We start from the raw sequence: 17,605 nt of genomic DNA on the forward strand, positions 1-17,605 counted from the left end.
AACATGTGTGAAACCTATGGTTTTTAAGTGAATTTGCAAGGTTTTTTAAATGCTAATTCCTAACTATAACGTGTGCTGAAACCTATGGTTTTTTAAGTGAATTTGTAAGGTTGTTTAAATGCTACGTTATGTATGTTTTATTATATATTTATTTATTTTATTTTTTTAAGATTTTTCACCGTGCGCGCACCCCGCGATTTTTTGAAAAAAAAAAATTTTTTTCACCCTTCGGGGTCCTTCAGGGACCCCCTGACAAAGACTAGGGGGTCAGGAACTCTCTACCCTGCCCCCTTTTCACGTTCTCCACCTTTCTTTTTCACTGTCAGACACAAAACACACAAAATGGCGGCCGACACTTCCTGATTTCGACCGATTCGAAAGTTGACTGACATGTAACCACCAATCAGAATTACGCTCGCGCACGTTAAGGTGCGCGCCTATAGATATTTATGTACTTTTAACTGCAATTTTCTCAGGAACTACTGAACAGATTGACTCCATATATGCAAAAGGCAAATCCCTGACCTGAGGACTACCTCTTTGCCAAATTTCAAGTAATTCTGTTCAGCCGTTCGGGCTGTACCTTCGACTAAAGGTCCTATGGGAAAATGCATGGGGAAAATGCGTTTTGGGACCCCCATTTTTTCTCAGCCCCCGCTTGACGAATCACCCCGAGACTTTCAGGGTAGGAGCTGAGCGGAGCGCCCCATTAGTTTTGAAAATTTCGCGAGGATTCGTCAACCGGCGCCAAAGTTATTCAAAATAGAATTTTCAGATTTCCTATGGAAACACGGTCCTAACTATAACTATCTACTGGCGACCTCCAGTAGATAATATATATGTATATATATATATATATATATATATAAATCTTTATTCCATCAGATATTGACCATCTGGAGTTTTTCAATTGCATACTTCATAATATCTTTTAAAATACATTTTCAAAAACATTTTTCTAAAACGTCACCTCAGCTCAAGACAGTGGCAAAATTATAGAGGGGGTCATTAGCCCGCGCAAACAGTCTAGGTGACTTTGTAGTGAAAAACACTAGATCAGTTGCATATTCAAAAATGTATAAATCGGTTACATATGTACATCAAGGAATGGTGACCTAATTATCAGCCAGTACCAAAATTGCAGAGGTGCTAACAGCCAGTGCAATCTGTCGCCTAGACTGTTTGTGCCATTTGCACCATTTAGGTGACTTTGTGTCGGCTGTTGGCCCTTCTGCAATTTTGGCACTATCTGGAGGTGAGGCCACCCTCTCTGGACGTACCTATGTAAACAATGTATACATTTTTGCACATGCAACTGATCCACTGTTTTTTCACTACATAGGATCCATTCCTCTTGGCCCTGATGAAGACCCAGTTTACCTAAATCATATATCAACGGGTCGAGACGTCAACGCTAATATTTAAATGCTAGGATGATGTAAATTATGATATGGCAAAACCCTTAATAAAATTGTTTGCTATCTATCAATTATATTTTGCCAGTCTAAGCCAGGCATTTCCTGCTGTATTTATTTGCACAATTTCTTTCACTTCCCATGTGTTTTTCTGACTATATTGAATTGGTGATTGAAAATCAGTATTGAACATCACTCGCAGGTCACGTCGGTACGTATGACCAGACCAGACATGTTACACCACAGCCATGGGGAGGGAGAGAGGGGGGCGAGGCGGTCCCTCTTGTCTAATCCTCGACCTGGAAGACTTTTCGCGATTCACAAAGTGGCGGGTAAACGCATTTTTCTGTAATGTAGGATGTGCCGTACACTATTTGTTCAAAAAGGTCTGTGTGCAGTAGCGTAGCCAGTGTGTCATGGACCCAAGTGAAGGAAAGGAAATAGCCATCCTCCCTACCCCCACCCCGCTGCTCTTTGAATGATAAACTGCACCAATAATTAGGGTTCAATGGACCCCTCAAGCATCTGGGCCATGGTACTACTGTACCTGCTACACGAATGGAAACTACGCGCCTGCCTGTGTGCAAAAATGAAAGTATATTTTCTGACAAAAGAGTGCAAACGTGTGTCCATAATCGTGGCATGCATATGTATGGAATATATACCATTTGGATTGGGCTGTTATCTCGGTAGTAGCGATTTCTTGATGTAATATTGTAATTTTATATTCTTGATATAACGTTGTAATGTTCAAATTTACTAATCTGCATTCAGTCAAAGCTCTGTACGATCTCATCTCCACGGGTAACTCCTGCTTCTCGCGCCGTGTAGGCTGTGCTTTCAAAATAAAAAAAAAATACCCAAATCACAAAATGCTTTTTGGGTTACTCCAGCAACACTGATGCCGCTGCTAATAGCGCTGCGTTTTCTTTTTTTCCAGATTGACAGCTGCATGTTGGAGGATTCCGTTTCTGAAGTGCGCCGTGGTTTTCTCTTTTCTCAAACTGCTACCCACTTACAAAAATGCAATCCGTTTTCTGTCAATAAATATTGATACGCGTGCTCTGCTAATGCACAAGTTAATTTAAAGGCAGGCATTGCTATTTCCAGACTTATGATGAGTGCAATCTGCTCATAAGAAGGGAGAGGGTGATTAAACAGCTGCCCTCAGGCAACAGGCGCACTCCGCCTTTGGATTACATCCAGCCAGAGCCAGAATATAACATGTTGGAACAGTGGAGAAAATGGACGGAAAAGCAGCCTCTTGCAGTACATAGAGGGGGTGGTAAAATATCACAACTCCCATTGCTATTATTATTTGCGTGACCCTTTGAACACGGGCGATCAAACACCCAGACAACCCTTGGAGCACGTCAGCATGCCATGTAGGACCTTGCTCCGCTGTGCTTTAATATGCAGCAGAAGCCCTCTCCTAACGAAAACATGTTCTTTGAGCATCACTGGTCCATGCCACTGCTAAATCAATCTCCATCCTGAGAGATTAGGATAAACTCATTTTCAGGCCGTAAAGTAATTTCTTTTTCTTGGCGTCCGCTCTCTAACACTAGCATCTGGATCAAGTGAGCAATCAATCTGAAAGCAACTTTTTTTTATGAATGGCTATTACTACACCAGCCAGGCCGAGAGCGAGGATGCGTGCCCTCTGAGGAGTGCATGGTCCTTCAAAAACACATTTAGAGACACGTTTGATTATATGGAATTTTGATATGAGACTACTTTAGCAAAAAAGTTTCAGTTTCGATGTAAATCCTCTCTGAGATTATACAGGCAGAGCTTCAGTTAGATTTTATTTTAGAGAAATCATCAAATCCTCTGCCTGATGTATTGGAGGTTATTCCAATATTTCAGAGGTCAAAATACGTGCCTACTTTAAATTGAAACAACGAAAGTCAATAGATAAATATGGGATTCCCCTTTGAATATGCTGCTGCCGAAGCAGAAAATAAACAAAGAAACCAATCGGGGAGCGCTCAGGTCAAAGAGTGACAATCATCAGGTTCATTATGTTCAATACACAGGAGTGAAGAGACTCTTGCTGTCATTAATCGGTCCTGTTTATTTGAGTTCCATTCAAAAGCCCGTGCATTCAACTGATTGATGAGGACTGATTTATGACAGCAAGACTCTTCACTTTTGATTATTGAACATAATGGACTTGATGATTGCTACGTTTTGACCAGAGTGATCCCTGATTGGTTTCTATGAGATTTACCTTTCATGGTTTTTTTTCCAATTCTGAAAGCAGAACAAAAGGTGCTTTCCTAAGAGTTTACATCTCATAAAAGATGATCTGGAGAGGTACTCGAACAGACTTTGCAGGGAAATAAGCTGGTGAGAATACTTTTGAGGCTCAAGAACTGGAAGCAATTTTTTAAGCAAATTGAGGTTCACATAGGTCTATAAACCCCTGGCTCCTATTTTTGCAAGGTTTTGGCTTGTTGTAGACTTAAAAGTATCCAATAAGGCCTTATGTGCCTACAGATATCTGAATACAAAATCCCACAAAATCTTTCTATATAATGTTCTGACTGTTTATTTCGATGTCTCTAAGGGCCATATTATCAAGGAACGGCGATAACGTTATCGCCGCTTTGGCAGCAGGAAACTGTCGCTAAAGCGGCGATAATGGGCTTGATAATATGCCCTTGTGAATTCCCATAGAAGCCCAGGTTCTGGTGTGAACCTGGGCTTCTGTGGGAATTCATAAGGGCATATTATCAAGCTCATTATCGCCGCTTTAGCGGCAGTTTCCTAAAGCGGCGATAATGTTATCGCCGTTCCTTGATATAATGGCCCCACGTTTGCTCTCTCCTAGCTCAGAGAATTGGGCTGGGTTTATCACTCCCTTTGTCTGAATGATTATTATTCCCTTGGATCTGAGGCCCCGATCACAATTGGGCCATAAAAATTCAACTCCTTAGCATATTGTTGTTTGTGCAAGGTTTTAAATTCCTAGTAATGTACAGTTTACGCAACAGTTAATTATCAGTGCAATAAACTACCCACTACTACAATTTTCCCTAGGTGATAAGTCGAACCTGCTGAAATTTACTGGGAGGAAAAGTCTCTTAATCAACAGAGTATGCAGAAGTTGGTGCAGTGCAGTGCAGTAGAAAACAAGTACTGCGAGAGGATCACACAGTCCCCGTGCTGAAATCTGATTGGCTGCCAGCACTTCAATCAGGAGGTGTTAGCAGCCATCTTGGGACTCGGCATCAGCTGAGTACCAGAAAAAATGTTTAAAAAAAATAACAGGGGGTAGGGTAGGAATACCCTGACCCCCAAGTCCTGGGGTTCCGCTGGGACCCTGCTAGGGCAACAAAGAACTAAAAAAAAAAAAAAGAACACAAAATCATGACAAAGAGGTTGATTACGATGCATCCGGATGCTTCCAGATATGATTCGATCGGACTCCCTTTGACTTCAATGGGAGCCTGTGTTCTGAACGAGAACACAGGCTCCCATTGATAAAAGGGGTTGTTGGGGAAAACCATGCATCCTGTGATAGGCACCCAATGATGCCTGCCACACTGTGCTTGGTTTGAAATGGGGGGTCCCATGGCTACACCCACGGGCCCCAACCAGAGACCTCAGGGTGAAGGGGAGGTCTGCTACGGGCCCCCAAAGTCAAATTCCGACAGCCGTTTCGAGTCGGGCACCCGAATCAGAACCGCTGTCTGAATCGGTCATCGTAACCGCTCGTTTGGAAACCGTGTCCATAGAGCTGTACGAATCGGCTCCGAACGACTCGGTCTGTCCAAATGCTGTTCGGAACCGATTCTGACAGCCCAAACGGTTTCCTTGCATCATAATCGGTCATCCGGAAAGGTGTCTGATTCAGTCGATACATAGGGTCCAAATCGGATTAGGTGAATCCGAATCCTGTTCAGAGCCTTTCTAAATGGCATCGTAATCAACCCCAAAGTTGAGAACCCGTGACAAAAAAAAAGCAAGAGTGGTCTCGCGTGCTGGTCTTTAATGAAGCCCCTGGATGGGCCAGGGTTCAGGGGCATGCAGAGTTTATAAATTTGATGGAGGGGGCCACACATGGCCCATCTCCAAGAGCAACTTTATGCCCTGGGGACCACCACCTTCCTGGGACTGCATAGTCAATTAGGGGGGCCGCGTGGACCTCCTCGGGGAACACATCCTCCCCAGGCCTTTTTCAAAAAAAGAGTAGAGGATGAAGGGGTGCAGAGACCCCCCCACGCCCCCTAGGGCTTTAAGAAGACCCAGGAACCACCACCGTTCAGGGGCCAAATCCAAAATTGAAACCTGGAGGGGGGGGCATGCAGCTAGCTAGTGCTATCTCCCTAGTTGCCCAACTGCAGGAGATAACTGTTTGCTTTTGCTTGGCGGGAGCTATGACAGCTCCCACCAAGCAAAAGCAAACACTTCTCTTCCAGCAAGCGGGAGCTGGCATATCACTCCCGCTTGCTGGAAGCGGAGTTTTCATATTTTTCCCTGCCTGCACACATGCGAGCAAGGAAAAATGTGAAAGTACTGCTCATGCACACAGGGAGCTGCATTTCCAGCAGCTCCTTATGTGTGAGAGCAATGCCGGCTCCTACAGGAGGCGGGGAGGCAGCTGGGACCACGGGCTTGAGGCCCCCCGCAGTCCCCAACAGGCGCACCTGGTGCCCTGGGTGGGACAAGTGTCTGTCAAGACGAGGAGTGATCCTGTTTTGGAACTAGGGACTAGGATCAAACAGCGTTTGAAGAATATGAGGATACACCATATACCATTGATCTTGTTTTTCTTGTATTCAGATACGTCACTTGTTCATATCTGTAGTTGTCATTGAATGCTTCTAAACTTTACTTTCAATCACTCAGCTATCTCATATGTGTTGCTGATATAAATTTGGGCACCCATTATATTGCATAGAGGAAAGAAAAGACATTATTATCACTTGATGGTAGTGTTTTTGCTTCAAACACCACCCATAATATATTCAATAGCATGCCATAGACTAGTTTTGTACAGTTTGTATAAATCGTTATACATATGACACCATAGAAAACATATATCCACAAAATAAAAAAAATTGCTATATCCTTGTGCGATATATCTAATCACAACTAGTGCGTGTTTGTAAAAAAGGCGTCCTACAATGTAACCCAAAATAGGTTACATGTTTCAATGAAGTGGGAACTTGTTTCGACCCTCAGTAGTGCAGTCCAAACGGTACTACGGGGCCGTTTGGTGGTCGGAGGTCCTCAAAGAGGTCCTAGAGGTATTAATACTCGCCTTGCCTGTTATATAGATTACTTCTTTCTTTATTGTAGAATGGATGACTCCTGGTGACTTAGTTTTATATGCCAGAGCGTTTCGACCTTCTAGTGGGGCCTGGGTATTTTTTGATGAAGGTCTTCTTCAGGGCTGGTGAAATGCTTATACAGGACATGTTCAATAAAGGGAAAATTCAATTCAGGGGCTCCACCTCCAAAGGGGTGTGGTCTAGGCCTAGCACAGAACCTTCTGCGCTTGTCCTCCTGAAGCTTCCAAAAGCTGTTGGTATTCAGGAACGTTGTTTTTTCAGTCCTGGATCGAGATTTCTCATGTAGGACTCTTATCCTTACACACATGTGGGTCCTAATGATGTGCCATTCTTGAGACAGTCCCTGTGACTAGGGCACACAGTGAGATGTGGCCAGGCCCTAAGGGATGGGGTCCCGAGGCCAAAATTGGCCCGGGAAGGGGGCCGCAAGGCCCCGCTCCCCTATTGAATTTCAGCCGAGCCCCTGGGGATGCGGCCTCTGGGGCTGAAATCAACCAGGGGAAGGGGGCTGCGTGGCCCCCTCCCCTTTTCAGGGCATAAAAGGGAAAATGGAGGGTGAAAAAACAAGCAGAAAAGGTAAAACAGAGGACAGAAAACAAGCAGAAAAAGGCAAAACAGAGGACAGAAATACGAGCAGAAGAGGCAAAACTGATGGCAGAAAATGGAGTAGGAAAGGCAAAACAGAGGGTAGAAATAAAGCAGAAAAGGCAAAACAGAGGGCAGAAAAACAAGCAAAAAAGGCAAACATGAGCAGAAGAGGGCAAAATAGAGGGCAGAAAATGAGCAGGTAAGGTAAAACAGAGGGCAGAAAAACAAGCAGAAAAGGCAAAAAAGATGGCAAAAAATGAGCAGGAAAGATAAAACAGAGGGCAGAAAAATTAGCAGAAAGGGAAAAACAAAGGGCCCTGAGATACACACACACACTCACAGAAACACTCAGACCCATTCATCCACTCACAGAACGACTGAGACACTCATACAACAACTCTGAGACTCACATACCCACTCACAGACCCACTCACACCCATTAACAGACCCACTCAAACACTCACACCCTCACTCAGTGCCTCACACACCGACTCAGTCTCATGCAACCACTCACAGACCCACTCAGAGCCTCATGCACTCACTTACAGACCCACTCAGAGACTCATGTACTTAGTAACAGACCCACTCAGACACACATACCTCCACACAGACCCACTCAGACTCACGCACCCACTCACAGACCCACTCAGTCATGCATTAACTCACAGACTGACTCACACACTCATGGAAGCACTCACAAACCCACTCAGACACCCACTCCCAGACTGACTTACACACCTACCTAGACACTCACACACCCAGTGAGACACATATGTAGCCACCCCAGACCCAAAGAGACACTCACTGTCCACTGACAGACCCACTCAGACACTCTCACACCATACACAGACCCACTTAGACACCCACTCACAGACCTACTCAGACACTAACATGCACTCATAAGCCCACTCAGAGATGTATGCACCCTCTCACAGATGCCCTCATGGAGGCACTTGCAAACCCAAGCAGACACTGACACCCACTCACAGATACACACATCCAATCACACATCCACTCAGAGACTCGTAACCACTCACAGACCTACTCAGACTCACACACCCACTCAGACTGACGCACCCACTCAGACACATAGGCACTCACTCACAGGCTGACTCACACTCTCATAGAGGCACTAACTAACCCACTCTGACAATTATGCACACACTCACATACCCATTCAGACCCCATTTCACCCACTCACACACCCAGTGAGACTCTTATGCAGCCATTCCCAAACCCCCTCAGACACTCATGCACCCACTGACAGACCCATTCAGACACTCTCACACCCACTCACAGACACACTGAGATGCTCATGCTCATGCACTCACTCACACACTCACTCCCAAAGGTAACAGGTTGCAGTTAGGAAATAAAATGTAAAAAACCATAGAAATTCATTTAAAAAACCAAAGTTTACAAAGACATTATAGTTAGGAAACAACATTATAAAATGAAGGCATTCACATAAAATGGTTACAGGGACATTATAGTTAGGAAATGGAATAAAAAAAACAAAGGCTACAGGGACAATAAAGTTAGGCTCAGATTTCACTCACACAAAACCAGCATTGACATTCAGCAGTTAAAGTTACCTGAGCTAACTATAACTTATGCCCCCGCAATGCACTGCTTATGCATACTACATCACGCATGACATGGCCAGTGACATCACTGATGACATCACTGATGACATCATCCATAGGACCACTCACAGTCTCACACAGCCAATGATACACCCATAAAACCGTTCAGACACCCCTCACTCATCCGTAGAGCCACTCACACACCCACTCACTCACCCATGCAGCTACTCACACACACAGCCACTAACACACCAACTGATACACCCATACATACACTTGCACATGCAGAAACCCATCCATACAGGCACTCAGAAATTAACTCACTCAGCCATAAAGCCACTGGCTTACCCACTCACTCATCAATAGAGGAACTCAGACACCCACTCACTCACCTACACAGACCTCACACCTAGTTTGCACCCATAAACCATTCACACACCCACATACAAACCCATACAACTACTCGCACATCCACTCACACACCCACTCAATCACTCACACACCCACTCATACACACACACACAGCCACTCACAAACCTACTCACACACCCCCACAACCTCTCACACACCCACTCACACATCCATACAACCACTCACACACCCAGTCACACACTCAGTCAATCACACACCCACTTACAAACCCATACAACCACTCATACACCCACTGACACCCCCACAACTCATACACCCATTCAAACACAGACACACACAATCATAAAGCCACTCACATAATATATGTTAGAAGTTGTTAGAAGTAGTATCACTCATTAGACATACACCTAAAATGCAAATGTAAGTTATGTAGTACCTTAGTATATATGTTTACACTCATAAACATTTAGAAAACACACTCACTGGATAGAAAGATAGATATACATATATACACATATATATTAATGTATGTTTGGATAGGTAGAAAGATATAGAGTGTGTGTGTGTGGAAGCCCATGTATCCTGACTTTGTCTCTCGTCCTTATTAGGGCTACGGCACATGCTAGGGTATGAGACACGAAAATATATCAGCCCAAGGCAGAACAGGTATGTCCCATTAATCTCTCCCAAACTTACTGGGAAAGAATCCAAATTCAGAACACAATGTTACTTGCCAGAGACACAGATATCGTTGTGGATTTCCTCACCCGCCTAATTTGATTGAAGAGCAAGGTGCAAAATAATTTGCAAAAGCTGGATAGAAAGGAGTGTGTCATGGTAAAAAATTTTGTATATGTGAGCCCCATCTCAATGTCATCCATACAGTAGACAAACTTTAAATATCTGAATCTGTAAAATCAAAAGTCGGCTCTATTAGAGGTGATGATGGTGAGGTTCTTGAACAGATGAGGTATATGAGTTGTACCTGGAGATTGTAGATGGCAGCCTACAGACAAATAGATTAACGCTGTTGGTGCAGGTGAAAGTGTTTGAACAAAATATCGAGTTGTAAATATTGGGAGACACAAATATAGGAAAAAAATAATGTGACACGAAAATATCATGATGAAAAAGCAAAAATATCGATGTCAAAAATATCATTTTTTTAGGTAAGTAATCCTTTTTAAGAATATCATTGCCTTTTATATCGTTTTCAATAATATAGTTGCAAAAATATATATTTTTTTATTTTAAGGTGTTTTCGTTCATATATTAATTTTATGTGTTATTATTGTTTGAATGATTGTCATAAAATTTGGTAAAATATAGTTTGTCATTTTAAATGATGTAGAATGTTTAATTGAATTGCTATTAGTAATTTGTAGAGTTGTAGAGGGTTTTGGGTTTGTAGGAGGATAAGATATGAAGTTAATGAAGCAAAACTGATTATTCATGAATTAAGTATTTTTTATTAATTGTGTGATTGGTATTTAGGCCTTTATTATGTAATTATGTAAGTCGTGGGTTGCAAGGTTTGTAGGGGTACAGAGTGGGAAGTTAATTAAGTTACATTTATGACTAATTATTCAATTATGTCAATTGTGTAATAATTATATATATTTGTTATGTTTTAGGTATAGGATGCTGGGATTGTATAGGTATAGGGTGGGAAGTTAATTAAGTAATAATTAATAAACAATATATTATTAATTGTTAATTAATTATCAACTATGTAAATTGTGCTATACTTATATATATATATATATATATATATATAAATTACATTTTACTTGCGGGATGCTTGGTTTGTATGGGTATAGGGCAGTAAGTTAATTAAGTAATAAATACTTAATTTTGAATTAAACATGTTCTTGATTATCAATTATGTAAATTTTGCTATAGTTATTTATTTGAGTTATGTTTTAGTTTTGGGCTGCTGGGCTCGTACAGTTATAGGATGGGAAGGTAATTAGGCAATAGGTAATAATTAATAAACAATTAATAATTATACATTAACATTAACATTTAATTAATTATTTAATTGATTATAAATTATGTGTATTGTGCTATACTAATTTATTTGAGTTACATTTTAATTGTGGGATGTTGGGTATGTAGAGGTCTAGGGTGGAAAGTCAATTAAGTAATATATAATTAACATTGAATTATTAATATTTAATTAATTAATTATTTTAAATATGCAATTTATGGAATAGTAATTTTTTTGTTATATTTTTGGTGCAGACTGCTAGGTATGTAGGTATACAGGGTGATACGTTTATTACTTAATAATTGAATAACAACTATTTATTAATTCACAATTAATTTTTAGAATAGTAAATTAATTATTTGTTTTTAGTTTTTTAAATGTATATTTATATATTGTTTTATGTTAAATAATGTATTTTACTAAAGTGTTTATAATTTTTTCTACATTCATGGGGTTACGGAGAGATGTGGCTCACTGGTTAGAGGCGGCAGACCCGTAAGCAGAGAATCGGCCAGGGACCAGGGTTCAATTCCCGACGCGGCAGGGTCGTGGACCAGGGTCAAAACGGACTCAATAATTCTCGCCTCGGTACCTACTCTAACCAGGAACACACTCGGCAACTCTGGGCATTAAGCTTGTCTCATCTCTACAACGGCCCCCCACAGACGCCGGGGATGCCTGGTTTCACCTTGGAGATACCCAGAAAGGGACCATCTCACAGGGATAGCCAGGACGGGTTCCCCAGCGGTCTACAGCGCTGGGATGCCCCGTTGCTGGGGCAGCTGTGCGCTTTACAAGTCTACAACATTTACATTTACTCATAAATGCAATGAATGTGTTTGAAGTCAAGTATTTTCCCTACTTTTGCTTAGACTGCAATAGGAATAGTAAAATGAAAGTCTTCGCAGTTCAACACTTTCCTTACTGTTGGCTTGTTTTTTCACTGAAAGTTTGCAGCTAATACTTTCATTTGTAATACATTTTCATATTAATACATAATTAAAAAGTTAAACATGTACTACTTTTATCTCTAATTTACATTATAAAACTGTCTTTTCCGATAGTTTTGCACTTACCAATATAAGTATAGGGACCCGATATTTAGGTGAACTATATATATATATATATTTTTTTTTTTGAAACCGTTTATTACAAAACTCAAAAAATATACAAAGATGGGCCTACAACCTTCCGGCCGGCCGCTAGTAAACAAAAGGAGCATATGATACACATTGTAGAGCGCGCGTTGCGGCTGAGGAAGATGCACAGGAGTTAGCAGCGTTGATAGCCACACCTTCCGGACCCCACTGTACGGTTTCATTTTAAACTGAAATAACAACCAGAAAAAACAAAAACCACAAGGCAATCTACAATCAGAAATAGCAGCATGTGCTCCCCTGAGAGGGGGACCCTACCAATCCATAGGAGTATCAAGAAGGGGAAGAGATCAGGATTAGGGCTGGGTAAAACTCAATGCCCGGAACAGGGAAGATGGGTCGGCTACGGGGATGGGGCAGGCGACGGATCGGGCAATAACGGTGGAGTACAGATTCCCCCGCGGTAGGCGTTCCAGGGGCCCCAGACTTTCACCCATGTCCCAGGCTTACCTCTCGCAACATACACCACCTTTTCCCGAAACATGCACCAATCCATATGCTCCTTCCAGGCCGAGACAGTCGGGGACCTCTGAGATCCCCACAGTTGAGCAATATCACGCTTGGCCACCATATATCCCAGAGTCACCCACCACGTCTGTGGCGCCGAGTAGTCGGTAGGTTCCCACACATTCAACAGGCATCTCCTCGCTTCGGGTAGCAGCACCACATGCGTAACCACACGCAGGACCTCATGCACACCACGCCAGAATCGCTCCACCTCCGGGCATTCCCACAATATATGCAGAAAGGTCCCCAAAGCGCCACACCCACGCTTACACAACCCGTCCACAGCATAGCCCATACGCAGAAGCCTCGGCCCCGTCATGTAGACTCTGTGGAGTATCTTGAGCTGGACGAAGCGAAGGCGGGCCGGTATGGCCACCTCTTTCGGGGAGGCCACCGCAAGGGTCCAGTCCTCGTCGTCCAGCGTCCTCGTCGTCCAGCTCCAGTCCATCGGCAACCCAAGCCTCACGAAGGGCAGTCAGCAATCCCGTGCGGTCATTGATCAGTTTTTTGTAGATCAGTGAGATCGTGCTGTCCGGAACGTGTCCATCCAGCACTCTATCCTCAAGGGGGGAACACTCCGGGATGGCTGCAACGTCCGGGAAGACGGAGCCCAGTGCATGACGGATCTGCAAATACCGAAAGTACTCCCTGCCATGCAAGTGGAACTCCGTCTGCAACATCTCGAACATTTTAAATCCTCCCCTCGTCCAGAGATCCCCCACCTTGCTAATGCCTATCATGTCCCACTTCTCGAAGCCCTTCGAGGTCCACAGGGAGCCCAACTGCTCGGACGCATATAGTGGTGACGCCCGGGTCAGACGATCCTTCCACCCCATCACCACATTAGCCGCGTGCCACACTCGCACCATGACACGCGTGGGGCCGGTCAGCCGAGCGTCGGGCGTGCTGGAGTAGAGCGCTCGATTATAGTCCCCACCCGGGAGTAGCATCTTATCCATTTCGAATGCCGGGTTTAAAGCGGGCCCATACAGGCCGTGATTAATCGCAGCCAGCTGGGAGGCCCAATAGTATCGTTTGATATCCGGGAGGGCAATCCCGCCGTCATACCATGGGAGCGTCAGCTTCGCCAGGGCGATACGCGGCCTCCCGTCCCAGAACAGGCGGCGCTGTAAACTCTTCACCTCACGGAAGTAGCGCGCTGGGACGGGGTCCATAGTATTCTGCAAAGCTTAGAGGAAGCGCGGCAGAGACATCATCTTAAACAATGCCGCCCGGCCGGGCGGCGAGAGCGGCAAGCGCCGCCAGCGCGTGACATCTTCCTTCAGGCGCTGGAGGGGGGGAAGCAAGTTCCGATCATACCGGGCCTCCGGGTCCAGAGTAATGAAGACACCCAGGTACCGAAATCCCTGCGGGGCGATCTGGATCGGACAGCCCCGCGGGAGAATGGGCGCCTCCCCAGAGAGAACATACACGCACGATTTAGCCCAGTTGATGACAAGGCCGGAGTTACGACCAAATGAATGCAAAACATCAACCAGTACTATAAGTGAGTTACGTGGGGAAGCTAGGTACAAGAGGATGTCATCAGCGTATAGGGATACGCGGTCCTCATGCTCGGGGGTCCAACGGAGACCACGGATAGAAGGCTCCCACCGCAGCCACTCTGCCAGGGGCTCCAAGGCAAGCGCAAACAGGAGCGGCGATAAGGGGCAGCCCTGCCGCGTGCCCCGGCCCAGCTCGAACGGAGCCGATACTCTGCCGTTCACCACCACCTGCGCCAATGGGCCCGAATACAGCAATTTGACCCAACTGATGAACCCTGCGCCAAAGCCAAACTTCGCAAGCATCGCCCAGATGTATGGCCATTCAAGCGTATCAAACGCCATGGTGGCGTCCAGGGATGCCAAAATGGCCGGCTCCCGTATGTACTGAACACGTGCAAGCACCCCATGCAAACGCCGCAAGTTAAGAGCTGTGTTACGATGGGGAATAAAGCCGGACTGATCCTGGTGAACCAGTTCGCCCACCACGCCGACCAGCCGATTGGCCAGGACCTTGGCGAGAATTTTAGGCTCCGCGTTCAGTAGCGAAATGGGCCGATAGGAGGTAACCCGGTCCCGAGGTCTCCCCTCCTTGTGGATAACCACGATTGTAGCCAGACGCTGGTCCAGCGGGAGGGAGCCCACCGAATGGGCCTCCAGGAACATCGATCGGAGATGTGGTGCCAGCGTATCCGGTCTCAATTTGTACAACTCGATGGGGAGACCATTAGGACCCATGGCCTTGCCGGAAGCGACCGAACGTATGGCGAGGGCAATTTCGTCGGAGGTTGGAGCGGCGTCCAACGACACTCTGTCCTCCTCCGAAAGGGAAGGCAGTGCGATATCCCTGAGCAGGGTACGGGAATCCTCTTCAGAGCAGGAAGACACCGGGGAATACACCCCACGGAAATAGTCCGCGAAGCAGGAGACAATTGCTTCCGGCTCAGTAACACACACACAGTCTGTTTTCTCAATCAGCGGGACTACACGACTCGCTCTCTCCTTTTTGTCCAGCCACGCAATCAATTTACCAGCCTTATCACCCACATCATACAATCTCCCCTGTTGCTCTCTACTGAGGCCCCTGGCTGCCTCCGTGACGAGGGCCCTATAGGCCGCTTGCTTGAGTTGGAGGACATGTAATACGGCATCCGTCACCCCACTTTCTAGATTACCCTCCAACTCGGCTATCTCAGCTTCCACCCGGGTCACCTCCTCCCGCTCGCGCCTCCGGGTGTGGGAAATGAGGGACAGGGCCTCTCCTCGTAGTACTGTCTTGAATGCCTCCCACAGTGAGACAGCCGAAGGCACGGACCCCACATTCTCATCAAAGTAGCGCTGGAGGGATTTAATCAATTCAGCGCGAATAGTGGGGTCGCGCAAGTACCAGGGATTGATCGGGACCACCCTACCCTCACCCCTCGGAAAAAGGTCCAGGTGTAACAGGAGCGGGGAATGGTCCGAGATACCCCGTGCCAAATGGCGCACCTCTCCCACCCTCCCAACATAGGCCGCCTGGACCAGGACATAATCTAGTCGTGAGAGACTACCATGGGCCCCCGAATGGAAGGTATACTGTAACTGCGTGGGATGTTTTAAACGCCAGCAATCCACCAATCCCAAAGTGTCCAATAGACCAGAGAGCCACGCTTGGGCCCGGGGGAGGTCCCTAGGGGGGTGACGATCCACAGTCCCGGAAACCACCGCATTGAAATCCCCCCCCACCACCAGAATCCCCCCCGGAAGGCCAAGGAGGAGGCGCCCCAGGTCCGCAAAGGTAGTCGACTGCAGCCCCGGTGGGACGTATACTGACACAAAAACCACCACTTTGCCCTCCATCCTTCCCACCAAGACCGCATAACGTCCCCTGTCGTCATGGAGCACCTCATCAATCTCCAGCGGAAGCGAGTTCTTAACCATGATGCCCACACCCCTTGAGCCAGACGTAAAGCCCGAATGGGCCACTAGGCGATAGCCACGCCGATTCATGGCGCAGAAGGAGTTGCCAATGAGGTGTGTCTCCTGCAAAAAAACTACATCGGGCGAGATGCGCTTCAAGAACTGCAGGACCACCCCACGTTTAATCCTGTCCCCCAGTCCATTCACGTTCCAGGACAACAGAGTTAGTTCCCTACCCCCCATCATAGACAAGAGCCACCATTCGAGAGCACTATAGAGCTAGCACAATGATACTTTTGCCTTGTGGTGAAAACAAACAACACCCCCCCATCCCTACCCACCCACCCCAACAAAACTCCCCCCTCCCTGCACCCCTGCATGAGCCCGAACAGCCCCCCCAACGTGCAGTGTGCCTGTCGCCCCATATATATAATAAAAACTAGCTAAGCCCCCTAGAGGAGGAGGGAGAACCCCCAAGAGACCCCATTCAACCTCCATAGGAGGGGAAATTATACAGACAGATGCTTAATCGAGAGTGGCAATATTTTTGTCCAGAGTGAAGCCCAACATCACCCCCTCAGTCCCGATCCAGTGTGCCGTCCCCCCCCGCCGCCCCCCCCGCCCCCCAGATCACGATCCCCAGACAGAGTGTCCAGCCAGTCTCCGGCCGCTTCGGGGCGATCAAAAAAGTGCGTGCGACCCTCTACCTCCACTCGCAGCTTGGCTGGGAAGAGCATTGCGTATTTAAGGTTCAAGTCCCGAAGACGGCGCTTGACGCCCTGGAAGCTCAGTCTCTGCTTCTGGACCGCTGGGGTGAAATCCGGATAAAAGTTCACCTCCATGTTGTCAAGCTTAACCGGCCCCAAAAGTCTGGAGGCTTGCAGGATAGCGTCTCTGTCCCGAAAGTTGAAAATCCGGGCAATGAGGGGCCGCGGAGGGGCCCCGACCTTCGGCCTTCCCCCGGGAACCCTGTGGGCCCGCTCCACCGCGAAGAATTTACTCAGCCCCCGTGGCTGGAGATGGGTAGCGATCAGGTCCTCCACAAATAGGTCCACCGCCGCTTCCTCCCGTCCCTCGGGTACTCCGATGATGCGGATGTTGTTTCTCCGGGCCCGACTCTCGGAGTCCTCCAGGCGCCGATCCATAAGCGCGCTCGCCTGACTAAGCCGGCACACCTCTGTTTGTAGCGCCGCCACATCAGTAGTAAGGCCCGATGCGGTGTGGGCCAAAGAATCAACTCGGTCGTTGGTCTTGGAAAGATCGGCCCTCACCAGGCCAACATCCAC

Source organism: Triturus cristatus, chromosome 2_2 (assembly GCF_964204655.1).
Source record: "Triturus cristatus chromosome 2_2, aTriCri1.1, whole genome shotgun sequence".
Lineage (NCBI taxonomy): Eukaryota > Metazoa > Chordata > Amphibia > Caudata > Salamandridae > Triturus > Triturus cristatus.